The 26,405-nt window shown below is 45.4% G+C and overlaps 1 protein-coding gene and 1 pseudogene across 2 annotated transcripts in view; one reads left to right on the top strand and one right to left on the bottom strand.

Moving 5' to 3' along the window:
- The window catches only part of LOC141107515 (major histocompatibility complex class I-related gene protein-like), an 87,566-nt gene that overhangs the window by 24,739 nt on the left and 36,422 nt on the right, over positions 1-26,405 (top strand). The gene's annotated exons all lie outside the window — the stretch shown is intronic.
- On the bottom strand, positions 24,585-24,716 carry LOC141109108 (U2 spliceosomal RNA; annotated as a pseudogene).

Below are 26,405 nucleotides of genomic sequence, written 5' to 3' on the forward strand. Positions count from 1 at the left end.
TTCCGTCGGAAAATCCGATCGTGTGTACGGGGCATTACTGTTCGCTCTGGCCATAGAACCGTTGGCTGCATGTATTTGTGCCTGTACAAAAATCAGGGGCTTACAGTATGGAGAGCTTCAAGAAAAATGCATGCTATATGGAAATGACACCATGCTCCTTTTGGGCGATACGACCACGTCCTTGCAGGAGGCTATGGCGGTGATTCGAACGTTTGGCTACTACTCGGGGGTTAGTGAGTAACTGGACCAAGTCCTCTCTTATGCTTTTGGATAGCACTCCTGGCCCACAGGAATCGACTTTACTAGACATTCCTGTGTCCACGGAATTTAGATATCTGGGAGTTCAAATTACACCAACCCTCTGGATTATATCAGATTGAATTTGTCCCCTCTATTGAATCGCTGCAGAGATCGGGTGAAGATGTGGTCTGAATTGAAAATGTCCCCCCGTGGGTAGGATAAATTTGATCAAAATGATCTTGATGCCATAACTTCTGTATATACTTCACAATTCCCCCATGGTTGTTCCCCTAAAATAGTTTAGAGTCATTAATTCTATTTTTAGGTCACTTATTTAGCTAGACTCCACAGCAAGAGTTAAACTAGAGCAGCTACAACGTCCGAAGGAGGCAGGAGGGCTTGCTCTCCTAAATCCGTGGTTGTATTACATGCAGGGGAGGGCTGGCAGCCTTAAGCCTGGGGGGCAAGTCCAGTCGAGTGGCCCATTGTACCACCGAATCAGCACACCATCCATGCCCACCGGGTTTCATAACAGATATTGATGTTATGAAGCAAGACAAATATGACACAGCAATGACAGCATGACCCCGATCTTGGTAAAGAGCGGATTACGCGGTTCTTTACCCATGTGATCGGCTGTGTCCAATAACAGCCAATCACATGTAAATGACAGCATGTGAGGAGAGACGATCAGCGACATCTCCTCGCAGGGGAGACTGTACAGATATTTAGGGAACTGATTACAGGGCAGTCCTAGCAGTGCCCATCAGTGACACCAATCAGTGCTGCCTATCAGTGCCACCCATCAGTGCCCAACAGTACCACCCATAAGTTCCCCCTATCGGTGCCACCTATCAGTGCCACCACCTATCAGTGAACTTCAGTGAATGAGAACAATTACTTACAGTGCCTTGAAAAAGTATTCACACCCCTTGAAATTTTCCACATTTTGTCATGTAACAACCAAAAACGTAAATGTATTTTATTGGGATTTTATGTGATAGACCAACACAAAGTGGCACATAATTGTGAAGTGGAAGGAAAATTATAAATGGTTTTCATTTTTACGAATAAATATGTGAAAAATGTGGGGGACATTTGTATGGTACCCCCCTGAGTCAATAATTTGTAGAACCCCCTTTCTCTGCAATTACAGCTGCAAGTCTTTTTGGGGATGTCTCTACCAGCTTTGCACATCTAGAGTGACATTTTTGCCCATTCTTTGCAAAATAGCTGAAGCTCTGTCAGATTGGATGGAGAGCGTCTGAACAGCAATTTTCAAGACTTGCCACAGATTCTCAATTAGATTTAGATCTGGACTGTGACTGGGCCATTCTAACACATGAATAAGCTTTTATCTAAACCATTCTGTTGTAGCTCTGGCGGTATGTTTAGGGTCGTTGTCCTGCTGGAAGGTGAACCTCCAGCTCAATCTCATCTTTTGAAGACTCTAAAGCCTCAAACACATGATCGGACAAATCTGTGGATTTTTACCCAAAGGGCGTTGTCCATTAACTTGTTCTGCATAAACACAGCAGAACATTTTCAGCCAACATTCACAAAACCATGTGGTCTTTCTTTCAGCTCTTTAGCGCCACCCTTTGGGCAACTTCTGCTATTGTTGTCTGATCACACTGACATCGGGAATGAAATTGAGCGAGTTCAGCTGAACTATTGAACGATTTCATACTCGCATGTCAGTCCCGACTTTGTGGTGCAATTTCAGAGACATCTGTACAGATGTCTATTGAAATCGCACCCCGAAGTTGCCAAAAGTAGTACAGAAACTACTTTTGGAAATCGGTGTGACACCGCAAGTGGAATTTATGCAGCGTTGCATCACTTCGGATGGTGCCATCGCCGGCAATTGCCACTAATTTGGCATTCGATTTGACATGTCAAATTGCATGCCAAATCACTCCAAGGTGAACCTGGGTTTAATGTGAGAACACTGAAAGCTGTAAATTGTCCTGGGCAGGAAGGGGGTGAAAGTGCCTGGCAGGCAAGAGGTTAAATGATAAGGCTGAGGAAGACACAGAGTAGGAAGGAAGAGAGGGAGGAGGGGAGAGTCTGGTCACAGATCACTCACTTGTACAATGCACAGTCCCAGCAGGAGGCTCGCTGGCTCACTCAGTGTCTTCATGTTTAGGATGGGACATTGTGGCTGCCGACTTCAAAGTTTCCCGCCCGCATATCCCCTTCACACAGCACACGGGCTGCATCGAGTGTGGGCGGGCACAGGGAGAGAGGGGCGGGAAGAGGCAGAGCTGATCGTTCTCCAATTAGTGTAGACTAGAGGAGGGCTGTACCACTGTGTACTCTGCAAGACGGAACACACACACTCACTCTCAGCCCTGTGACAGGTGCAGCTAACATCCCTGCCACAGGACATATCGCAGCTGCAGCTGAGTATGGGATGGAGGGATCACTGTGTTCTTTCACTACAATTCGGCCGCTAATTCAGCATCCAGCCCTGTTAACCCCCCCCCCCGCTGGAGCTGCCTGAGCTCGTAGCACTCGGCTGGGTCTGGAAACTGCACATGTGCAGTTCTGAGCTGGCGGCACTGCGGCCCTTTTACAGGGAATCAGAGCGGCCCGGGGGGGAATTGCCACTCTGCCCCCCCCGGCCCAGCCCACCCCTGATTGCATGGCCTCCCAACTCCAACATATAGCGAGGGTGCTGAGACTCCGGTGCTTAACTTGACAGACTCTGTAGCGCACCTTCTTTGGGCTGCAACAGGGGGGGAGGTGGAGGAGGGCCTGGAGGCTCTGAGGTTTGCCAAGTCAAATAAGCTATTTACTACTTACAATTGGATGCAGAAAGTATGGAACAAAGTTAGAGCAATACAGCAAGTAGAGGGTTTCACTAGATATCGCCCCATCTGGGGAAACAAGTGCTACTTGGAGCTGGAAAAACTACAATATAGCAAGAGGTGGCAGGAGCACGGGATTACACATATGACACAAATATTTAGAGAGGGTAAACTGCTTTCTTTTACTGCGCTACAGTCGAAATTTAATCTTCCTGCCTCCATGCAGTTTTACTATTTACAGCTCCAACACGCAGTGGGTGCCCGATCGAATGGAGATGCCTGGATCCTGAATCTCACACCCATTTTTAAATACATGAGGGAAGTAACCACATATAAGGGGTTCATATCATGCAGCTACTCCATGCTCCTTACTAAAGTCCTCCCTGACAACACTGCAGGGCTCATATCTAAGTGGGAGAGGGACATTGGTAACTTTGAGGAAGACCAATGGGAGGAGGCACTCTCGGCAGTTCCCTTATGTTCCCTTAACGTGACCCAAAGATTGTCCCAGCTGTATATCCTTCTTCATGTACACTCTATCGAAAAGCCAGTGGCGTGCAAAACACACCTCAAAAACTTCCACCCGGTGCCAAAAAAAAGTGCCCACACATAGAGAGTGAAACACAAAAACGTGCAACGGGTGTACAGAGTCCTCCACTAGGGAAGGACCTTACCCTGATCCCCCGGGGCGTTAGGCTCCAGACAGGGACTGAGGTACTCAGACAAAGGGGTCCATCCGGCCGAAACCAGGCGGACCCCCACAACTGGAAGGACTGCCGAAGCAGACCAACCCAAGTACAGTGGGGCTCTCCCGAAGAGAGACCCCTCAAAGGAGAGGGCGAACCAAGCCAAAAGGCCTATGTCCACCCCCTCCCAAGACTTTCAGAGTAGGCCCGAGGACCCACACCCTACTCGCCACACAGTGACAAAACGTGTATATCCTTCTTCATGTACACTACACACCAGCTAGGCTGGTGAGAATGCGGGTGTGAGATGATCCTTCCTGAAATAGATGCAAGAGGGACAATGGTGACCTGATCCACATGTTATGGAGATGCCCCAAACTGCATATTTACTGGAGGGAGGTGTTGGATACAATCAACCGTGTATTTCAGGTTCAGCTGAAGGCACACCCTAAACTGTGCTTACTGGGTATTATGGATGATATCCTGGAGGAGGAGCCTTCCAGGCTAGGAAACTTATTTTGAGGCACTGGAAGAACCCCCTGCGGTGAAGTAATGGCTGAACCAAATGGGTGATAATATTAGACTAGAGAAATACATCTATCAACATAGGGGGAGTATGAAAAAATGTGGGCATATTGGCTGAATGTTCCTGGTTTAGCTCCGGTTGATCTGATTATGGACCGTCTGTTATTATAAAGGGTGGGGGGTGGGTGTTGTACTGCCCGGGGTATTTGCTGTTTCCATTTCCTGCTTTGTATTGCCCACCTGGATTTACATCACTGTATGGTGCAAACTGTTTCTCCTGTTGTATATCGATGTTTTGACAGTATAAGACCACTTTGAAAAAAAGAATGTGTCCGTACTGCTTGTAATCATTTTGTAATTTTTCAATAAAATCCTATTTGATTTTAAAAAAATGTATTTGTATCGTATTTTTGGATGAAAACTGTAGTGATTAAAATAAAATCGTACGATCGGGTATTGTACAAGAAAATTTTTGTTTTGGCCCTTTGGAAAATTTTGGACGAAAGCTGTGTACTAATGATCAGATAATCGTACAATCACTTCGAAAGCGGTATTTTTTGTACACTATTCTGTTTGTGTGTACAGGGCTTTACTCTGCTTTCGCCTCCTTAACTGCTTGGATTTAAAAAATACATTTAATGACATACTAATGATTATAGATTAATTTGCGTTTTATATCTGCCTAGAGTTCAGTTTTTATTTTTCCGTAACCCTAGGTTCACATCTATGTGGTTGTGGTTGTGGTTAATGCGATTTTCAAGCGCGTTTTGCATTTTTGATGCGTTTTGCTTTTGGTGTTTTTTTTCTCTGTAACAAACTGTGTATAGCTGGTTATTAAGTAGCGGGCTGAGAAGCCATCCGCCACGTCCTTAAGAACTGATAAGTCATCAGCTGTCAGCAGGTTTCTCCACTAACAGCTGAATGTAAAAACAAGCATTACCAGCAATAAAAGAATGAGCAAAAAAATGGTGTGGAGCCCCCCCTAATCCATACCAGGCCCTTTGGGTCTGGTATTGATTTTGATGGGAACCCCACACCAAAATTTAAAAAAATGGCATGGGGTCCACCCAAAATCCATACCAGACCCTTATCCGATCATGCAGCCCAAAAGGTCAGGAAAGGGAGGGGATGACCGAGCACCCCCCCTGAACCATACCAGGCCACATGCCCTCAACATGGGAGGGTGCTTCGGGGCATGGGGGCTCTGCCCCCAAAAGCACCTTCTCTCCATGTTGCTTTTGTTTTGGGGTTCTGCAGGTGGGGGCTTATTCAGAATCTGGAAGTACCTTTAACAAGGGGGGCCCCAGATCCTAGCCCCCCATGTGAATGAGTATGCCTACCCATTCACCAAAAAAGTGTAACAAGACACTATATGAGTTTTATCAAGTCCTTTCATTTTTTTATCCTTTTATTTTATCAAGTCCGTTATTAAAAAATAAAAAGTAAATGTCCCCCGGTGTAGATCCATTGTCAATCACAATTCCGGCCACGCCTGAAAAAAATTGATAGGGCAGTTGCATGCAGAAGGTTTTTTATCTTAATGCATAGAATACATTAAGATAAAAAAACTTCTACCTTTACAACCAGTTTAGAAGACAAACCTATTGCTAAATAAATAGAACAATGGAAATATGAATGCTGCTCTGGTCTGTAGGAGGTGTACAGGTGTGAGAGCTGAACTGGTTAAGCAAGAATAAACTGTGAAATTTTAAGGAAGAAACAGCACAAATATTATAACATGCAAAGTTTGACGTAAAGGAAACGAATCTGTTATATTTGCAATCAAAAGCCCGTGCAAAATTGAATGTTTCCTTTAAAGTTAAACTATATGAGTTTTATCAAGTCCTTTCCTTTTTTTTTATCCTTTTTATTTTATCAAGTCCGTTAGTAAATGTCCCCCGGTGTAGATCCATTGTCAATCACAATTCCGGCCACGCCCAAAAAAAATTGATAGGGCAGTTGCATGCAGAAGGTTTTTTATCTTAATGCATAGAATACATTAAGATAAAAAAAAACTTCTGCCTTTACAACCAGTTTAGAAGACAAACCTATTGCTAAATAAATAGAAATAAAATATTGCGCTGCGCTTAGGTGTGCTTCATATGTGTCCATTCACCATAGTGATACCATAAACAATAAAAAAAATATATATAAAAATACATATAAATTGTAATTATATTATCTATCTTTTAAAGTGTGATGTGCATATAATTTAGATACTCTTAATCTATAATGAGCTCTGCATACATAAATCAATACATAAATATATCAAAAAAGTGCAAAAAAAATGATAACTCTCCATGAGATCAATCTATAATAAATAAGGAAAAGCGTGCACTAAAAACAGCATACTGCATAAAGTGATACATGCAAAAGACTCAAATATATCCATATAGGTGATAGGTGATAATTAAATCCACATGATCCTTGTTTGTGAAAAAAATCCTCCAACACAACTTCATATGCCAGTGTTCAAAGAAAAGTTCCAAAAAAGGTTTTTATGTGCAAAGAGTGTTCAAAAGATAAACAAACATCCAGTGGCTGAGTCAAGGTGCCATAAACATGCCGTAATGTGCCTCGTGTCCCCCACAGTGGTTGCGCTCACCTTAGAGTGTGTGACACAGTGTTCAGCTGCGTCAAAACACGCTATGGAGCCACCCCTGGGCTCAGTATGGTTGGTAACAAACTACCTCCAATCAGGCTCTCTATGGCTCCATAGGCATCATCCCAAAAAGATAAAAGGACTATATAGTGTGATATCGCCAAATAATTTTATTGAAAAATACACCCAATCCCCACACTGGGGTACTCACATTTCTCAGGTGCTACTATGCACCATACAATACAGGTTCAACCAGCGCTAATCTGCGTGCTCGGGGTATTGGATTTTCACAACCCAGCTCTGTGCTGTTCGCTCCGTCCTGGACCCTCCCCTACGCGTCTTCGACACAGGGAATCACGTGTCTTCATCAGTGGGATATGATTGGACGGATGCTCTACAGTTTAAATACACTAACGGCGGCCATTTTTCCTGAGACCGCAGATAGATATGCATTAGGCTACACTCCTCTATTCACAGCACAGCAACTAACTTAAACACAGATCGTGTACTGCTACAACCATTCTAATTCTGTTGTTACCTATGGAAAAAGGATTTAGCATATACCCACATCCAGGACGGAGCTCGGAAGAGAAGCCAAATACCGCACGGCACTCCTATAGCAAACATTATATAAACGATCACACATACAATGCATAAATAATAATAAATTGATATTTATATTTAAAATCGATCCTAAATAGATACTGTATAAAAACTATTAAAAATGTTAAAGTTAAAAAAGTCTAGTCTTATATTCCTATTCTTCTACCTATTAATCCACTGAACCAATAGTACACGCTGGGAGCAACAAAAAAAAAAACTTGCTTGCTTTATTATGATTATAAACAACAAGGGACACCAAGGAGGGGTGACCGTCGTCAACCATATGGGGATCCTCCAGCACCCCCACCACCCCAATCGCAAGGTTATGGACAGTTTCCTCAACATAGAGGTGATTTCCAGAGGGGTGGAGTGTACTACTCACCCAAACCCCAGAGAGTAAGATATGATAGACACATACAGGACCAATATGAAGTCCCTGTGTACAACAGCTACCAACCACTTGCAGATAATGGCGATCGATACGCAAATGAGTCTTTTTTAGGGAAGGACCGGGATGGATATGCCCACGAAATAAGAAACCCAGGAAGAGAGGAGGAAGAGCCAGACGAAGGTTACAGCAAAAAAAGAAGGCGGGAAGATTAGGTGAAGGGATCTATAATCTAAGTGGCAAAGATTTATCAAGGTAAGAAATTTTGACCCTTGATAAGGGTATAAAATTTGCACCCAAAAAGGGGCTTAACAAATTTGAAACTTACGTTGGGGTACAAAAATTTATAAGGAAACTTAACATCAAAAAATATTATGCCCTAAACCCGGTTGAAAAAACAATTATTAATGATAAATTCACGGGTTTGAGAAATAATTCCGTTTTCAACCCTTATGTGGCTAACAAAAAATATGTGGATCTTTTAAAAAAATTGGTTAACACAGAGCTTTAACAATTACCCACTAAAAGAGTATATGAACATAGGGATTTTAAGAAAGGATTAGATTCATTGGAGAAGAGAACAGACATAGTTATAAGGCCAGCGGACAAAGGAGGGGGCATTATGGTGCTTTCGTTACAGCAATACAAAGAGGAAATGGATAGGATACTAAGTGACAAAAGTACATATCAGGTACTGAATGCTGATCCCTCTAGGAATTTTAGAAATGAATTGGATTTAATTATAAAATATGGTGTAGATAATGAATTCCTGAATAAACAAGAAGCCAAGTATTTAATTCCCACAGTTAGCAGGATTCCAGTAATATATTACTTACCAAAAATTCATAAAAACAGTTCAAATCCACCTGGACGGCCCATTGTGAGTGAGATCGAGTCCCTAACATCTAGATTGGGGGAATACATTGACCTCCATCTGCAACCTCTGGTAAGGAAAACACAAGCTTTTCTCAAAGACACTAAGCATACCCTCCAATTGTTGGATGAACACATCACGGATAATAATATAATTATGGCTACGGGTGATGTGTCATCATTGTATACTAATATTAACCATGAGGGTGCTTTAGAGGCCGTGGAATGGGCCTTAGATAAAGAGGAACGGATCGATAAAGGCTTATGTGGATTTATTTTGAAATGTTTGGATTTTTGTTTGCACCATAATTTTTTCTGGTACAACAATAAGTTTTTCCTGCAGATAAGGGGTGTCGCTATGGGTGCCAAGTTCGCCCCTAGTGTGGCGAACCTATACATGGCCAAATGGGAGGAAGAGTCGGTGCGGATTGAACAATATGGAGATATATTATTATATAAGAGGTTCATAGACTATCTTTTGATCATGTGGAAGGGGAACATGGAATCGTTGTTGGAATTGCTGGAATCCATGAATATCAACGATCGGAATATTTCCCTGACTTGGGAAGTCAATAGGGACCGTATACATTTTTTTGATCTAGAGATTCTTGCTACAGCAAATGGTGTTATCACCAGGTCCTTTTTTAAAGCCACTGATCGTAACTCCTACATTCTCACTACCAGCTGCCACCACAAACCATGGCTTAGTAATATCCCCAGAGGCCAATTTATGAGAATGAGGAGAAACTGCACACAGGAGGATGATTTTGAATCCCAGTCGGATAAATTAAAGAAAATGTTTTTAGATAAAGGTTACCAGGAAGAGTTTTTAGAAAAAGAAAAAAGTTTGGTGAAGAATCTGAAGAGGGAGGATTTGCTGAAGGATAAAAGTGCAACTGTGGGTAATGATGAATATGATGGCACGTGTATAGTTTTGGATTATTGTTTACAAAGTAAGGAGATAGAGAGGATTTAAAAAAAATACTGGAATGTATTGAAGCAAGATTGTCATTTGAGAGATTTATTACCTGACAAACCTAGAATCATCTATAAGAGAGCACCCTGTTTACGTGATAGATTAGTGCACAATACAGTGGAACCACCCCCACCAAAGCCTAGGATGTTTTGGGACCTAAAAGGCTTCTTTGGCTGTGGGAGATGTTATAGTTGTGTAAGGGTACCGTTTAACACCAAGAGAGTCAAAGAGTTCTATAACCCCCATAAAGATCAGACACACATTATAGAAGATTTTATATCTTGCGATACCATTGGAGTGGTGTATGCGATTCAATGTCCTTGTAACTTGTTTTATGTTGGTCGCACCATCAGGGCCTTAAAAGATCGTATGGAGGAACACGTGAGGAACATACGTAAAGGAAACGACAACCATCACCTTTATGTGCATTTTAAAAATGTACATAACCAAAGCACGCAGGGTATGAAGTTTTGGGGATTAGAGGCTCCAAAACGCAACTGGAGAGGCTCTAATTATGTCAGGGATGTCAGCAAGCGTGAATCCTGGTGGATATACCAGCTCGGCTCTTTGTCACCTGGAGGATTGAATAAAGAGTTCGATCTTACATGTTTCTTAAATAATTTTTAATTTTAAACTACATAATATGCGATTGATTTCTTTATATACCAGCTTGGCCTGTGTCAACCTGGAGATCGAAATATGCCACTTTACATCTGAGATCCACCCTATATCACTATTTTTATTTGATATTTCTTATTTGATGTTTTTATCTAATGATGTTTTTATTTGAAATTTCTATTTAATATTATTGGGGAAATTACATATTATATAGAGCTATTTATATATTATTTATGTAGATGTTTGGATTACAACCAATGGGACCCATATATTGGGGATATTTAATCCCCCTTTTGGGGTAACAACGTTAAACTCATAATGGGAGTACCTCCTCTCCTGAATAATATACATAGGGCATATACATCTGATTATTTAGAGGTTTCCATATATGCGTTCATTTCTACATATATATGATTGGTATATTTACAATATTCGTATATTTTTTATGTAAGGACACAATTTTTCTATGTATCTATATGTTTTTTTCTTCTACATAAAAAAAGATGTGTATAGTTTAGGGCATAGGTGCGTATTTCTTATATCTACCCATATACCACTTGTTTGACTAATAGGGGAGACACAAGGTTTAATGGAGGATTTTTACATGTGTTTATAATCATAATAAAGCAAGCAAGTTTTTTTTTTTGCTCCCAGCATGTACTATTGGTTCAGTGGATTAATAGGTAGAAGAATAGGAATATAAGACTAGACTTTTTTAATTTTTTAACATTTTTAATAGTTTTTATACAGTATCTATTTAGGATCGGTTTTAAATATAAATATCAATTTATTATTATTTATGCATTGTATGTGTGATCGTTTATATAATGTTTGCTATAGGAGTGCAGTGCGGTATTTGGCTTCTCTTCCGAGCTCCATCCTGGATGTGGGTATATGCTAAATCCTTTTTCCATAGGTAACAACAGAATTAGAATGGTTGTAGCAGTACACGATCTGTGTTTAAGTTAGTTGCTGTGCTGTGAATAGAGGAGTGTAGCCTAATGCATATCTGTCTGCGGTCTCAGGAAAAATGGCCGCCGTTAGTGTATTTAAACTGTAGAGCATCCGTCCAATCATATCCCCCTGATGAAGACACGTGATTCCCTGTGTCGAAGACGCGTAGGGGAGGGGCCAGGACGGAGCGAACAGCACAGAGCTGGGTTGTGAAAATCCAATACCCCGCAGCACACCGATTAGCGCTGGTTGAACCTGTATTGTATGGTGCACAGTAGCACCTGAGAAATGTGAGTACCCCAGTGTGGGGATTGGGTGTATTTTTCAATAAAATATTTGGCGATATCACACTATATAGTCCTTTTATCTTTTTGGGATGATGCCTATGGAGCCATAGAGAGCCTGATTGGAGGTAGTTTGTTACCAACCATACTGAGCCCAGGGGTGGCTCCATAGCGTGTTTTGACGCAGCTGAAGACTGTGTCACACGCTCTAAGGTGAGCGCAACCACTTTGGGGGTCACCGAGGCACATCACGGCATGTTTATGGCACCTTGACTAAGCCACTGGATGTTTGTTTATCTTTTGAACACTCTTTGCACATAAAAACCTTTTCTGGAACTTTTCTTTGAACACTGGCATATGAAGTTGTGTTGGAGGATTTTTTCACAAACAAGGATCATGTGGATTTAATTATCACCTATCACCTATATGGATATATTTGAGTCTTTTGCATGTATCACTTTATGCAGTATGCTGTTTTTAATGCACGCTTTTCCCTATTTATTATAGATTGATCTCATTTTTTTTGCACTTTTTTGATATATTTATGTATTGATTTATGTATGCAGAGCTCATTATAGATTAAGAGTAGGGATGAGCCGAACACCCCCCGGTTCGGTTCGCACCAGAACCCGCGAACGGACCGAAAGTTCGCACGAACGTTAGAACCCCATTGACGTCTATGGGACTCGAACGTTCGAAATCAAAAGTGCTCATTTTAAAGGCTAATTTGCATGGTATTGTCCTAAAAAGGGTTTGGGGACCCGGGTCCTACCCCAGGGGACATGCATCAATGCAAAAAAAACTTTTAAAAACGGCCGTTTTTTCGGGAGCAGTGATTTTAATGATGCTTAAAGTAAAAAAAAAAAAAGTGAAATATTCCTTTAAATATCGTACCTGGGGGGTGTCTATAGTATGCCTGTAAAGTGACGCGTGTTTCCCATGTTTAGAACAGTCCCTGCACCAAATGTCATTTTTAAAGGAAAAAATCTCATTTAAAACTGCTTGCGGGTTTAATGTCATGTCGGGTCATGGCAATATGGATGAAAATCAGTGAGACAAACAGCATGGGTACCCCCCAGTCCATTACCAGGCCCTTTGGGTCTTGTATGGATATTAAGGGGAACCCCGCACCCAAATTAAAATAAGGAAAGGTGTGGGGCCACCAGGCCCTATATACTCTGAACAGCAGTATACAGGCGGTGCAAACAAGACAGGGACTGTAGGTTTGTTGTTAAGTAGAATCTGTTTGTAATTTTGAACATTTTTAACGTGTTTAGCTCCAGCCAAAAAATCTTTTCTAAGCTTTTTGGAAAACATAGGGAAGGGTTATCACCCCTGTGACATTTGTTTTGCTGTCTTTCCTCCTCTTCAGAAGATTTCACCTCACTTTTTTGTCCCAATGAAAAATGTTTTTTGAAAATTTGGGTTTTTTTGTGGAACAAGGATTGGAAAGCATCAGTGGAAAGGAGAAATTGTTTTCCCATATTAACTCTTACAGGAAAGAATTTCCCTTCCTAGGGGTAGATTTCATCTCACTTCCTGTTGTCTCCTTCCGTTTGCAAGTAGGAGTCGTTTGTAAGTTAGATGTTTGAAAGTAGGGTCCTGCCCTATATACTCAGCAGAAATTTGGGCCTTAGGTGTTGCTGTGGCCACAACACTGTAAGCCCTCACAGGGCCCTGCTGTGAAATATTAGATCAAGAATTGTAATTACATGCCCCTGTTGAACAGGAGCTGAAAAATTAGGCCTTAGGCACTGGTGCTGGTGCCACAACACTGCAACCCCTCACAGACACTCTAGTTGGAACGCAGGAACGAGCCCTGCTGCAAAGTATTGCTTCAAAAATTGTAATTACACGCCCCTGTTAGACAGGGGCAGAAAAATTGGGCCTTAGGCACTGGTGCTGGTGCCACAACACTGCAACCCCTCACAGACACTCTAGTTGGAACGCAGGAACGAGCCCTGCTGCAAAGTATTGCATCAAAAATTGTAATTACACGCCCCTGTTAGACAGGGGCAGAAAAATTGGGCCTTAGGCACTGGTGCTGGTGCCACAACACTGCAACCCCTCACAGACACTCTAGTTGGAACGCAGGAACGAGCCCTGCTGCAAAGTATTGCATCAAAAATTGTAATTACACGCCCCTGTTAGACAGGGGCAGAAAAATTGGGCCTTAGGCACTGGTGCTGGTGCCACAACACTGCAACCCCTCACAGACACTCTAGTTGGAACGCAGGAACGAGCCCTGCTGCAAAGTATTGCATCAAAAATTGTAATTACACGCCCCTGTTAGACAGGGGCAGAAAAATTGGGCCTTAGGCACTGGTGCTGGTGCCACAACACTGCAACCCCTCACAGACACTCTAGTTGGAATGCAGGAACGAGCCCTGCTGCAAAGTATTACATCAAAAATTGTAATTACACGCCCCTGTTAAACAGGGGCTGAAAAATTGTGCCTTAGGCACTGGTGGTGGCGCCCAGAACCAAAAATGTTCTTACAAGCTATCAGCGTGATGATTGAGGAGGAAGAGGATAATTACTCAGGGATAGTCACTCAGCATCAGCATAGGCAGTCTTTGAAGGGATCTGAGATTTCAATAAAAATTATTCGGTTACATCAGCATCAGGTGCTTGGTAGCTGGTGGTGATCCAAGACTCATTCATTTTTATGAAGGTCAGCCGATCGACCGAGTCGGTGGACAGACGCACCCTGTGATCGGTTACCACGCCTCCAGCAGCACTGAATGTGCGTTCCGAAAGAACGCTGGATGCAGGACAGGCCAGTAGCTCAATTGCATACTGTGCAAGCTCTGGCCAGTGATCCATCCTCAAGACCCAGTAACCCAGAGGATTTTCGGTGGGAAAGGTGTCCAAGTCTGATCTTGCCCCTAGGTATTCCTGCACCATGTAAAACAGACGCTGGCGATGGTTGCTGGAACCGATCATACCTTGGGGCTGCGGACCAAAAAATTGTCTGAACGCATCGGTCAGACGGCCACCTTCTCCACCGCTCCTTCTTTGACTGACCGAAGCCTCAGCAACACGTTGTCCAGAAACAGGAGTTTGTAACCTCCCAGTCTCTGGGAACGCGTTGCACAGACCTTTCTGCAAGGCCTCCCGAAGATGTTTCATCCTCTGCTCCCTCTGCGATGGCAAGATAAGGTCCGCAACCTTACCCTTGTAACGTGGATCAAGGAGGGTTGCCAGCCAGTATTGGTCCTTCTCCTTGATACCACGAATACGAGGATCCTTACGCAGGCTTTGCAGGATCAGGGAGGCCATGCAGCGTAGGTTTGCTGAGGCATTCGGTCCGGAGTCCTCTGGGTCACTAAGAACGACATGGTCCGCAGCCACCTCCTCCCAGCCACGTACAAGTCCATGTGTTTCTTGGGACTGATCCCTTAAAGACTGCTGCTGATGCTGAGTGCCAGGCTCCACCTCCATACTGACACAATCTTCCTCCTCCTCCTCTTCCTCTTCGTCCTCTTCCTGTGTGATCGGCGGGCACGCAGGAACACTGTCTGGATAAAGGGGGCCTTGAGAGCTAAGGAAGTCCTCCTCTTCCTGCCTCTGTTCTGCCTCAAGTGCCCTGTCCATTATTCCACGCAGCGTGTGCTCCAACAGGTGGACAAGGGGGACAGTGTCACTGATGCATGCACTGTCACTGCTCACCATCCTCGTGGCCTCCTCGAATGGTGACAGGACAGTGCATGCATCCCTGATCATGGCCCACTGGCGTGGGGAAAAAAAACCAAGCTCCCCTGACCCTGTCCTGGTGCCATAGTCGCACAGGTACTCATTGATGGCCCTCTGCTGCGTGTGCAGCCGCTGCAGCATGGCCAACGTTGAGTTCCACCTGGTGGGCATGTCACAGATTAGGCGGTTCTTGGGCAGGTTAAACTCCTTTTGGAGGTCCGTCAGCCGAGCACTGGCATTATATGACCGGCGGAAATGCACACAGACTTTCCTGGCCTGCCTCAGGACATCCTGTAAGCCCGGGTACCTGCCCAAGAACCGCTGCACCACCAAGTTAAGGACGTGAGCCAAACAGGGCACATGGGTCATTTGTCCCTGTCGGAGGGCAGAGAGGAGGTTGGTGCCATTGTCGCAAACCACCATTCCTGCCTTAAGTTGGCGTGGCGTCAACCACCTCTGAACCTGCCCCTGCAGAGCTGACAAAACCTCTGCCCCAGTGTGGCTCCTGTCCCCCAAGCACACCAGCTCAAGCACCGCATGGCATCTTTTGGCCTGCGTACTTGCGTAGCCCCTTGAACGCCTACGGAGCACCGCTGGTTCCGAGGAAGAGGCCATGGAGGAAGAAGAAGAGGAGGGGGTGGAGGAGAGAGGTGTGTCACAATCAGCATTTTGGAGGCGTGGTGGCGGAACAACCTCCAACACTACTGCACCTTGTCCTGCATCCTTCCCAGCTGCCAGCAGAGTCACCCAATGCGCCGTGAAACTTAGGTAACGTCCCTGTCCATGCCTGCTGGACCATGAGTCAGCGGTAATATGCACCTTACCGCTGACCGCCCTGTCCAGCGAGGCATGGACATTGCCTTCCACATGCCGGTAGAGAGCCGGAATCGCCTTCTGTGAGAAAAAGTGGCGTTTGGGTACCTGCCACTGAGGAACCGCACATTCCACAAACTCACGGAAGGGGGCAGAGTCTACCAACTGAAAAGGCAGCAGTTGAAGTGCTAGCAATTTTGCCAAGCTAGCATTCAACCGCTGGGCATGTGGATGGCTGGGAGCAAACTTCTTTCGGCGGTGCAGCAGCTGGGGCAGGGAAATTTGCCTGGTACAATCTGACGTCGGTGTACCAAAAGCAGATTGCCCACAAGTACTTGGCTGTGACACACCTAATTCTACACCTTCATTCCTCTCACTGCAGGTCTCAGAGAGGACTGAAGGTCTAGTGGGGTTGGAAATCTCAGCTGATGAGGAGCAAGGAGAGATCCTCTTTGTTCTTTGGTGTGGGTCTTTTAGATACGCTTGCCAACGAACTGCATGGCAGGTCAACATATGTCTGGTCAAGCATGTGGTACCCAAGCAGGAGATGTTTTGGCCACGCGAGATACGCTTGAGACATATGTTGCAAATAGCAGCGGTGCGATCTGATGCACTCGTCTCAAAAAAGGCCCACACCAAAGAACTTTTTGAATAACGCGCAGAGACTGCAGCGCCCTGCACATGTGGAGCTTTGGGGTGTGATGCAGTCAATGTGCTGCCCTTAGGCTGGCCCCTGGAGGGCATCCTGCCTCGTTGGTGATGTGCCGCCGCCTCCTCCTCCTCCTCCTCCTCCTCCTCCTCCTCCTCCTCCTCTCTCCTATCAGGCACCCACGTTGAGTCAGTGACCTCATCATCCCCTCCCTCCTCATCACTGGAGCAAACCTGGCAGTATGCTGCAGCAGGGGGAGCATGACTGCCAGATTGCTGTCCTTCTTGGGCACCCCCTCTGTCCGTGCTCATGTTACTGCCTTCATCGAGCTCAGTATCGTCATCAGAGCCTTCCAAACGCTGGGCATCCTCCTGGAGCATGTACCCAACACTGTGGTCAAACAGTTCGAGGGAATCCTCATGAGGACATGGTGGAGCTAGGGAAGGAGTCACTGATGACATTGAGCTGAGGGAAGAGGCCGCTGCTTTGCCAGACAAAGCACCCTGGGCATGGGTGAGAGAGGATGAGGAGGATGAGGACGGCTTGGTCATCCACTCGACCAAGTCTTCCGCATGTTGCGGCTCAACACGGCCAGCTGCCGAAAAAAAGGCCAAGCGTGTCCCATGGCCACGTGCTGATGAGGATGCACCGTCTCCACGACCAGCACTAGACACAGAGCCTGCTTGCCCTCTCTTATTGGCTTGTGACTGTCTGCCTCTCCTTCTTGGCCTTCCAGACATACTAATGGCCTGTAGCTGCACTAAGCTGGGATAGAACACCTGTAATTTTCTTCAAGTAGCTTTATATACTGTAACCAGACAAGCCTGCCTGTCAGTAGGAAGATAACAGGAACGGATCTAGCTGAACACTGTGAGCAGGACGCACTGTACTAAATGTAAATAGTCTAGCTGCCTGACCGTGGTACTAATAGGATCAAATAGAACACCTGTAATTTTCTTCAGGTAGCTTTATATACTGTAACCAGACAAGCCTGACTGTCAGTAGGAAGATAACAGGAACGGATCTAGCTGAACACTGTGAGCAGGACGCACTGTACTAAATGTAAATAGTCTAGCTGCCTGACCGTGGTACTAATAGGATCAAATAGAACACCTGTAATTTTCTTCAAGTAGCTTTATATACTGTAACCAGACAAGCCTGCCTGTCAGTAGGAAGATAACAGGAACGGATCTAGCTGAACACTGTGAGCAGGACGCACTGTACTAAATGTAAATAGTCTAGCTGCCTGACCGTGGTACTAATAGGATCAAATAGAACACCTGTAATTTTCTTCAGGTAGCTTTATATACTGTAACCAGACAAGCCTGCCTGTCAGTAGGAAGATAACAGGAACGGATCTAGCTGTACACTGTGAGCAGGACGCACTGTACTAAATGTAAATAGTCTAGCTGCCTGACCGTGGTACTAATAGGATCAAATAGAACACCTGTAATTTTCTTCAGGTAGCTTTATATACTGTAACCAGACAAGCCTGCCTGTCAGTAGGAAGATAACAGGAACGGATCTAGCTGAACACTGTGAGCAGGACGCACTGTACTAAATGTAAATAGTCTAGCTGCCTGACCGTGGTACTAATAGGATCAAATAGAACACCTGTAATTTTCTTCAGGTAGCTTTATATACTGTAACCAGACAAGCCTGCCTGTCAGTAGGAATTTAACAGGAACGGATCTAGCTGAACACTGTGAGCAGGACGCACTGCACTAAATGTAAATAGTCTAGAAGATAACAGGAACGGATCTAGCTGAACACTGTGAGCAGGACGCACTGCACTAAATGTAAATAGTCTAGAAGATAACAGGAACGGATCTAGCTGAACACTGTGAGCAGGACGCACTGCATTAAATGTAAATAGTCTAGATAGAAGATAACAGGAACGGATCTAGCTAAACTGAATACAGTGTATATATATATATGCAACACCTGGGATGCATATATATACACAATACACTGTAAGTGCAGCTAACTGACTGACTGTTCTGCCTAATCTATCTAACTCAAATCAAATGACACTGTCTCTCTCTCTCTCTATCTCTCAGCACACCGGAACACACACTACACAGGGCCGCCGTGCAGGCGGCCTTATATAGTGTGGGGTGTGTACTAAATCCCCTGAGCCATAATTGGCCAAAGCCACCCTGGCTTTGGCCAATTACAGCTCTCTCTACTGACGGCGCTGTGATTGGCCAAGCATGCGGGTCATAGTGCATGCTTGGCCAATCATCAGCCAGCAATGCACTGCGATGCCGCAGTGAATTATGGGCCGTGACGCGCCACACGAATTTAGCGCGAACGGCCCATAACGTTCGCAATTCGGCGAACGATCGAACAGCCGATGTTCGAGTCGAACATGGGTTCGACTCGAACACGAAGCTCATCCCTAATTAAGAGTATCTGAATTATATGCACATCACACTTTAAACGATAGATAATATAATTACAATTTATATGTATTTTTATATATTTTTTTTTATTGTTTATGGTATCACTATGGTGAATGGACACATATGAAGCACACCTAAGCGCAGCGCAATATTTTATTTATATTTAGTGCACGGCCATGAATACGTGATCTGCGTTTGCAGCTGGGTATTTTAACTTAAGTTGGTTCTTCATAAGGCATTGGATTATTATGGCTCGCAAGATTTTTCCTTTATTCCTGCTAAATAAATAGAACCATGGAAATGTGAATGCTGCTCTGGTCTGTAGGAGGTGTACAGGTGTGAGAGCTGAACTGGTTAAGCAAGAATAAACTGTGAAATTTTAAGGAAGAAACAGCACAAATATTATAACATGCAAAGTTTGACGTAAAGGAAACTAATCTGTTATATTTGCAATCAAAAGCGCATGCAAAATTGAATGTTTCCTTTAAAGTTAAACTATATGAGTTTTATCAAGTCCTTTTATTTTTTTATCCTTTTATTTTATCCAGTCCGTTATTAAAAAATAAAAAGTAAATGTCCCCCGGTGTAGATCCATTGTCAATCACGATTCCGGCCACGCCCAAAAAAATTGATAGGGCAGTTGCATGCAGAAGGTTTTTTATCTTAATGCATAGAATACATTAGGATAAAAAAAACTTCTGCCTTTACAACCAGTTTAGAAGACAAACCTATTGCTAAATAAATAGAACCATGGAAATGTGAATGCTGCTCTGGTCTGTAGGAGGTGTACAGGTGTGAGAGCTGAACTGGTTAAGCAAGAATAAACTGGGAAATTTTAAGGAAGAAACAGCACATATATTATAACATGCAAAGTTTGACGTAAAGGAAACTAATCTGTTAAATTTGCAATCAAAAGCACTTGCAAAATGGAATGTTTCCTTTAAAGTTAAAGCAAAAATCTAGCCAAAAATAACAGAATACTTTGTTAAACCCAAAGGGAAATTGTTAAAATAAGATTTGCTATAATACTCAATAAGAATATATCCTTATTAATTGCACCATCATCCTGGCTCTTTTTTTTTTTTTTTGAAAAGCCAGTGGCGTGTGAAACACACTCAAAAACTCCCCCCGGTGCCAAAAAAAGTGCACACACACAAATAGTGAAACTCAAAAACGTGCAACAGGTGTTACACTGTCCTCCATTAGGGAAGGACCTTACCCTGATTCCCCAGGGCTCCAGACGGGGAATGAGGTACTTCACATGGGTCCATGGCCGAAACCAGATGGACCCCCTTTCTCTGGAGGGTCTGCCAAAACAGGCCCATCCAAGTATTAGGTAGGACTCCCTCGAAGGGAGACCCCATGAGAGGGGGTGAACCAAGCCAAAAGGCCTATGTCCACCCCCTCCCAATATTTTCAGAGTAGGCCCAAGGACCCACACCCTACTCATCACACTGTGACAAACCCAAACGAAAAAAATACAAAAAAAAAGTGACGCACACAGGGATAAATAAAAAAAAAAGTGGGGAGAAGTGAAAGTGGCCATTGTGCAATACAATGGCTGGCCCTTCGGCCAGGAATAAAAAATTCCTCTGGTCCTAGCCAAAAGGTTTGGCCCTAGAGGCAGGTGCGAAAAACGTGTGTTGTGGTGAAGTGACCATGGTGCCATAAATCAAAGTGACCATCACAGTGATTTTATGGCACCCCTGAACTGCCACTTCAGGGGCACATTCACCACCGGCTTTTTGTTCCAACCCTGACCAACCACACAGACCAGCGCAGCCACCACTCCCCACAGAAAGGCCTGAAGTTCTAGGAGCTTAGGGAGAGCCCTGGATGAAAACTCAACCTTCACTCCTGTCCCTCCTTCCTAATTACACTCAGGAGATACTAACCACTCCCCCCCTACAAAGGGGAAGCCAGTGTTCTCTCCCAAATAACTGTACGGAGCTAGGACTACACCAATCTAGGCCAGAAGGCTAGGGCACCCGCCCTCTGGCCAGACCCAGTGGTTCTCCATCCCCATCAGAAGGCTTCCCTTTCGGCTATATCTAACCGCTAGCTCTTTTCTGGTTGAAAATGTATACTTTATTTTGCAAGAAAATACACAAAAAACAAATGCTTCAACAGGGTACATTCCACTCTGTATTGCGACGCAGCGCATAAATACACTACATGACAATACAGTTCCATACAAATAAATTACATTCATCCTGCGGTATGATGCCTGATGTGTTGTGCAGAGTATTGTTAAATAGCATTCCAATGGGCAAGGGGTGTGATGGGGGGAGGAGGTGGGGTAGGGAGGGGGAAAAAAAAGAGTTCACAGGCCCGAAGCTTTATTGAACTGCCAAAGGATGCACAGGGGAAAGGGGGAGGGGAAATCTTCAGACCTCCTCTTCCTCCTCAAAGTCCATCAAGTGATAGTCTCTGAGGAGACTGTGGACCAGTCTGCGACAGTCCTCGATGGACATCCTCTCCCGCTGGTAGATGAGGCACTTTCTGGCGCACCATAAAGCATCCTTAAAGCAGCACAGCACCCGCCAGGCGCTGTCAATGTCCTCCTGTGAATGAGTTCGACAGAAGAGTCTGTTCAACACACCAAAGTGTGTGATAGCAGTCAGTGGTACAAAGTCTTTGAGTTCAGGTTCCAAGGCCCTCAACAGGTCCTGTTCAAAGGGGCACTCCCAGAAAACATGAAAATCAGTTTACTCCTGGATGATGCAAAAGGGGCAGTGCTTGTATCTGCACAGGTTTCTGGCATGCATGAATGTCCTGAGTGGCAACCCCCCTTGGATTGACATCCATGCCAGATCTTTGTGCCTGCTCATCCTGGCTCTTTTTTTTTTTGAAAGCCCATGGTGTGTGAAACACACTCAAAAACTTCACCCGGTGCCAAAAAAATGTGCACACACATAAAGAGTGAAACACAAAAAAGTGCAACGGGTACACAAGCCCTCTAAAATCAGAGGGCCTTGCCCTGAATCCCCTGGGGCGTTAGGCTCCTGACGGGGACAAGAGTACTTACACTTGGTCCATCTGGCCGAAACCAGACGGACCCCTTTCTCTGGAGGGACTGCCGAAACAGACCTCTCCCAAGTACTCGGTGGGGCTTCCCCGAAGGGAGACCCCATGAGAGAGGGTGAACCAAGCCAGAAGGCCATGTCTACCCCCTCCCTAGACTTTCAGGGCAGGCCGAGGACCTGCAACCCTACTCATCACACAGTGCAAAACGTGTACAATACAAAAATACAAAAAGTGACACACAAAGGGAATAAATAAAAGAAAGTGGGGGATAAGGAAGTAAAGGAGAGTGAAAAGGTGGCCATTGTGCAATACAACGGCCAGGTCCTCCGGCTAGGAATAAAAAAATTCCTCCGGTCCCAGCCAAAAGACCCAGCCCAGGAGGCAGGTACAAAAAAAAAGTGGGTAATGGTGCAGTGACCGTGGTGCCTTAAATCAAAGTGACCCTCGCTCACAGTGATCTTCAGGCACCCCTGGACTGCCACTCCAGGAGCACATACACCATAGGCTTTTGTGACCAACCCTGACCAACGACCCAGACCACAGCAGCCCCCACCCCAGGCAGGAAGGCAGTTTCCTCCTGGATGATGCAAAAGGGGCAGTGCCTGTATCTGCACAGGTTCCTGGCATGCATGAATGTCCTGAGTGGCAACCCCCCTTGGATTGACATCCATGAAAGATCTTTGTGCCTGCTCATCCTGGCTCTTTTTTTTTTTGAAAGCCCATGGTGTGTGAAACACACTCAAAAACTTCACCCGGTGCCAAAAAAATGTGCACACACATAAAGAGTGAAACCCAAAAAAGTGCAACGGGTACACAAGCCCTCTAAAATCAGAGGGCCTTGCCCTGAATCCCCCGGGGCATTAGGCTCCTGGCGGGGACAAGAGTACTTACACTTGGTCCATCTGGCCGAAACCAGATGGACCCCTTTCTCTGGAGGGACTGCCGAAACAGACCTCTCCCAAGTACTCTGTGGGGCTTCCCCGAAGGGAGACCCCATGAGGGAGGGTGAACCAAGCCAGAAGGCCATGTCTACCCCCTCCCTAGACTTTCAGGGCAGGCCCGAGGACCTGCAACCCTACTCATCACACAGTGCAAAACGTGTACAATACAAAAAGTGACACACAAAGGGAATAAATTAAAAGAAAGTGGGGAGAAGGAAGTAAAGGAGAGTGAAAAGGTGGCCATTGTGCAATACAACGGCCAGGTCCTCCGGCTAGGAATAAAAAATTCCTCCGGTCCCAGCCAAAAGACCCGGTCCAGGAGGCAGGTACAAAAAAGCGTGTAATGGTGCAGTGACCGTGGTTCCTTAAATCAAAGTGACCCTCGCTCACAGTGATCTTCAGGCACCCCTGGACTGCCACTCCAGAGCACATACTTTTTTTTTTTTTTTTTTCTTTTTCTTTTTTATCGAAAAGCCAGTGGCGTGCAAAACACACCTCAAAAACTTCCACCCGGTGCCAAAAAAAAGTGCCCACACATAGAGAGTGAAACACAAAAAAGTGCAACGGGTGTACAGAGTCCTCCACTAGGGAAGGACCTTACCCTGATCCCCCGGGGCGTTAGGCTCCAGACAGGGACTGAGGTACTCAGACAAAGGGTCCATCTGGCCGAAACCAGGCGGACCCCCACAACTGGAAGGACTGCCGAAGCAGACCAACCCAAGTACAGTGGGGCTCTCCCGAAGAGAGACCCCTCAAAGGAGAGGGCGAACCAAGCCAAAAGGCCTATGTCCACCCCCTCCCAAGACTTTCAGAGTAGGCCCGAGGACCCACACCCTACTCGCCACACAGTGACAAAACGTGTATACAAAGACAACCAAAAAAAGACAAAAAGGTGACAAACAGGGGTAAAAGAAAGAGTGGGGAAGATAGTGAGATGGGTGAGTGAAAGTGGCCATTGTGCTATACAATGGCCGGCCCTCCGGCCAGGCATAAAAATTTCCCCTGGTCCTGGCCAAAAGGCCCGGCCCAAGAGGCAGGTGCGAAAAACGTGTGTTGTGGTGAAGTGACCATGGTGCCATAAAATCAAGTGCTTTCACACCGTGACTATACGGCACCCCTGAACTGCCACTTCAGGGACACATTCACCACTGGCTTTTCGAAAAAGCCCCAACCCCCCAGCCCAGACCACAGCAGACCCCACCACAGGCAGAAAGGATATGGAGATCAGGAAGCCAGAAAGAGTCCTTTATCAGGCTCTGCCGTCGCTCCCATCACTCCCTCCTAATTACGTTCGGGAAGTACTAACCACTCCCCTCCCCCCGTAAGAGGGAAGTAAGCGTTCTCTCCCGAATAACTGTCCGGAGCTAGATCTGCCCCAATCCAGGCCAGAAGGCCAGGATCCCGACCCTCCGGTTCAGATCTTGGGGTTCTCCATCCCCATCAGAAGGCTTCCCTTTCGGCTACAAACCGCTCCAGGTCACCTTCACTCCAGCAGGCTTTGCATAACAACCGCAATCCCGTCTCCATTTCGCCATAGATCAAGGACGGAAGCAAACGCCACCTCCTGGAAACTGATAAGAACAGATACTACACTTGATCTTCGCCAAAAGACCGAGAAGCAATTAGCAATAATAATACTCCAGGAGCACATACACCATAGGCTTTCGTGACCAACCCTGACAAACGACCCAGACCACAGCAGCCCCCACCCCAGGCAGGAAGGCCTGAAGTTCAGGAAGCTTGGGGAGAGCCCGGACCTCAAACAGGCTCAATCCTCGCTCCCATCACTCCTACCTAATTACATTCGGGAAGTACTAACCACTCCACCCCGGTGCTATAAGCGAGCAAGCGTTCCCTCCCAAAAAACTGACCGGAGCTAGAACTACCCCAATCTAGGCCAGAAGGCCAGGGACCCGATCCTCTGGCCAGACCCAGATGCAGCACCCATCCTCACCAGGAGCACCCTTCCAGACGGCTCAGACTCAACCATGGACCGGCCCCCAGTATCTGCCAGGCAGCTCAGCATAGTCCCTACTGAAACCGTCCTTCCAGGCACTATAACACCATTGGATTTGCTGGCTCTTGTATCTGATGCACAGATCAATGGTTTTTGGTGCAGGGTATCCTGGCAATGAAGTATACAGACAGGGATTTCAGATTCTACTAGGAAGGGTTAGTGTGAGTATACAGATAGTGTGATTAGTGTGATAGTTAGAGTTACAGGGAAAGGTTAGTATTGGGGTTCATGCACAGAAAGATTTACATGGATTTTATATCCCTAGCATATATTTACCGGTTCTTTCCCGCACCAAGAGACCCTCAGATGCCACATACTGTATAGCCTGCCATTCAAGTGAATAGCTGGACGTGGGCATACTGTGCTCTTGTAAATGCTGAAACTTTTTTGCATTGGTGTTTACTGCCACTGGTTTCCTGGCTTTGTGTCCAAAGTATTTCCCGGACACATGAGTTTTGCTTTCGTGAAATGGGTTGGACGTGCTTTCACAAGTAAGCCAGCCCTCAGAGTTACTGGGAGGGTTGTAGTTATGATTAATTTTGAAAGCCCAGCTAAATTTTCAGTTTAAACTAGCTAAATACCTTACAGTTGCATTGAAAAAAAGCTGTTGTAGCACCCTCCTAGAGTAGTGTGGATTGTTAGGTTAATTTAGTTAGCTCCTCTATAATCAGTGAAGCAGGGGTTGATTATTCAGGCCTGCTCAGTGTCTCACAGGATGCAGCTCTGATTGCTTCCCCTGTTAATCTATGGGATTCTAGAATTACAGTGAGAGGAAGAACAGAGTAAACAGCCTGAATATTTAGGTGAATCCAGCCAATCCCTGGGAGGTGTGCCCAGTAGGTGGTGGGAGAGCCCATAAATAGTATGGGGCCTGAGACAGAAGCAGTGGAGTTCCTAGGTCCAGTACTGCTGGAGTAGATCCCTTGTGCAGGGGCTCTGCCCCTGGGGCAGCATTTCTGGAGGTGCAGTCTAGAAGACATGGAGGTCCCAGCTGAAGCTTCAGCTGGGGGGGCCTATTCACAAAGCATAGTCCTGGAGATCATTTGGGTCTGGAGAAGCTCACTGGAGAGTACCAGGAGGAAGTTGGGGGACAGGTGTCCAGCTGTCCTATGATGGTATGAGTCTGAGCTAGAGCTCTCCAATCAGAAATGCTCACACCTTTAGCTAATGGAGAGCTTTAGCTCTGACCCAACAAAGGGCATGTTGGATCTCCGGAGATTCGGAGGAGACAGGCTTTTCTTTTCACATTCAGGTAGACCAGATACTTTCATGGCCTTTAACTTTTTCACCAAAAG

Source organism: Aquarana catesbeiana, linkage group LG09, assembly GCF_042186555.1.
Source record: "Aquarana catesbeiana isolate 2022-GZ linkage group LG09, ASM4218655v1, whole genome shotgun sequence".
NCBI lineage: Eukaryota > Metazoa > Chordata > Amphibia > Anura > Ranidae > Aquarana > Aquarana catesbeiana.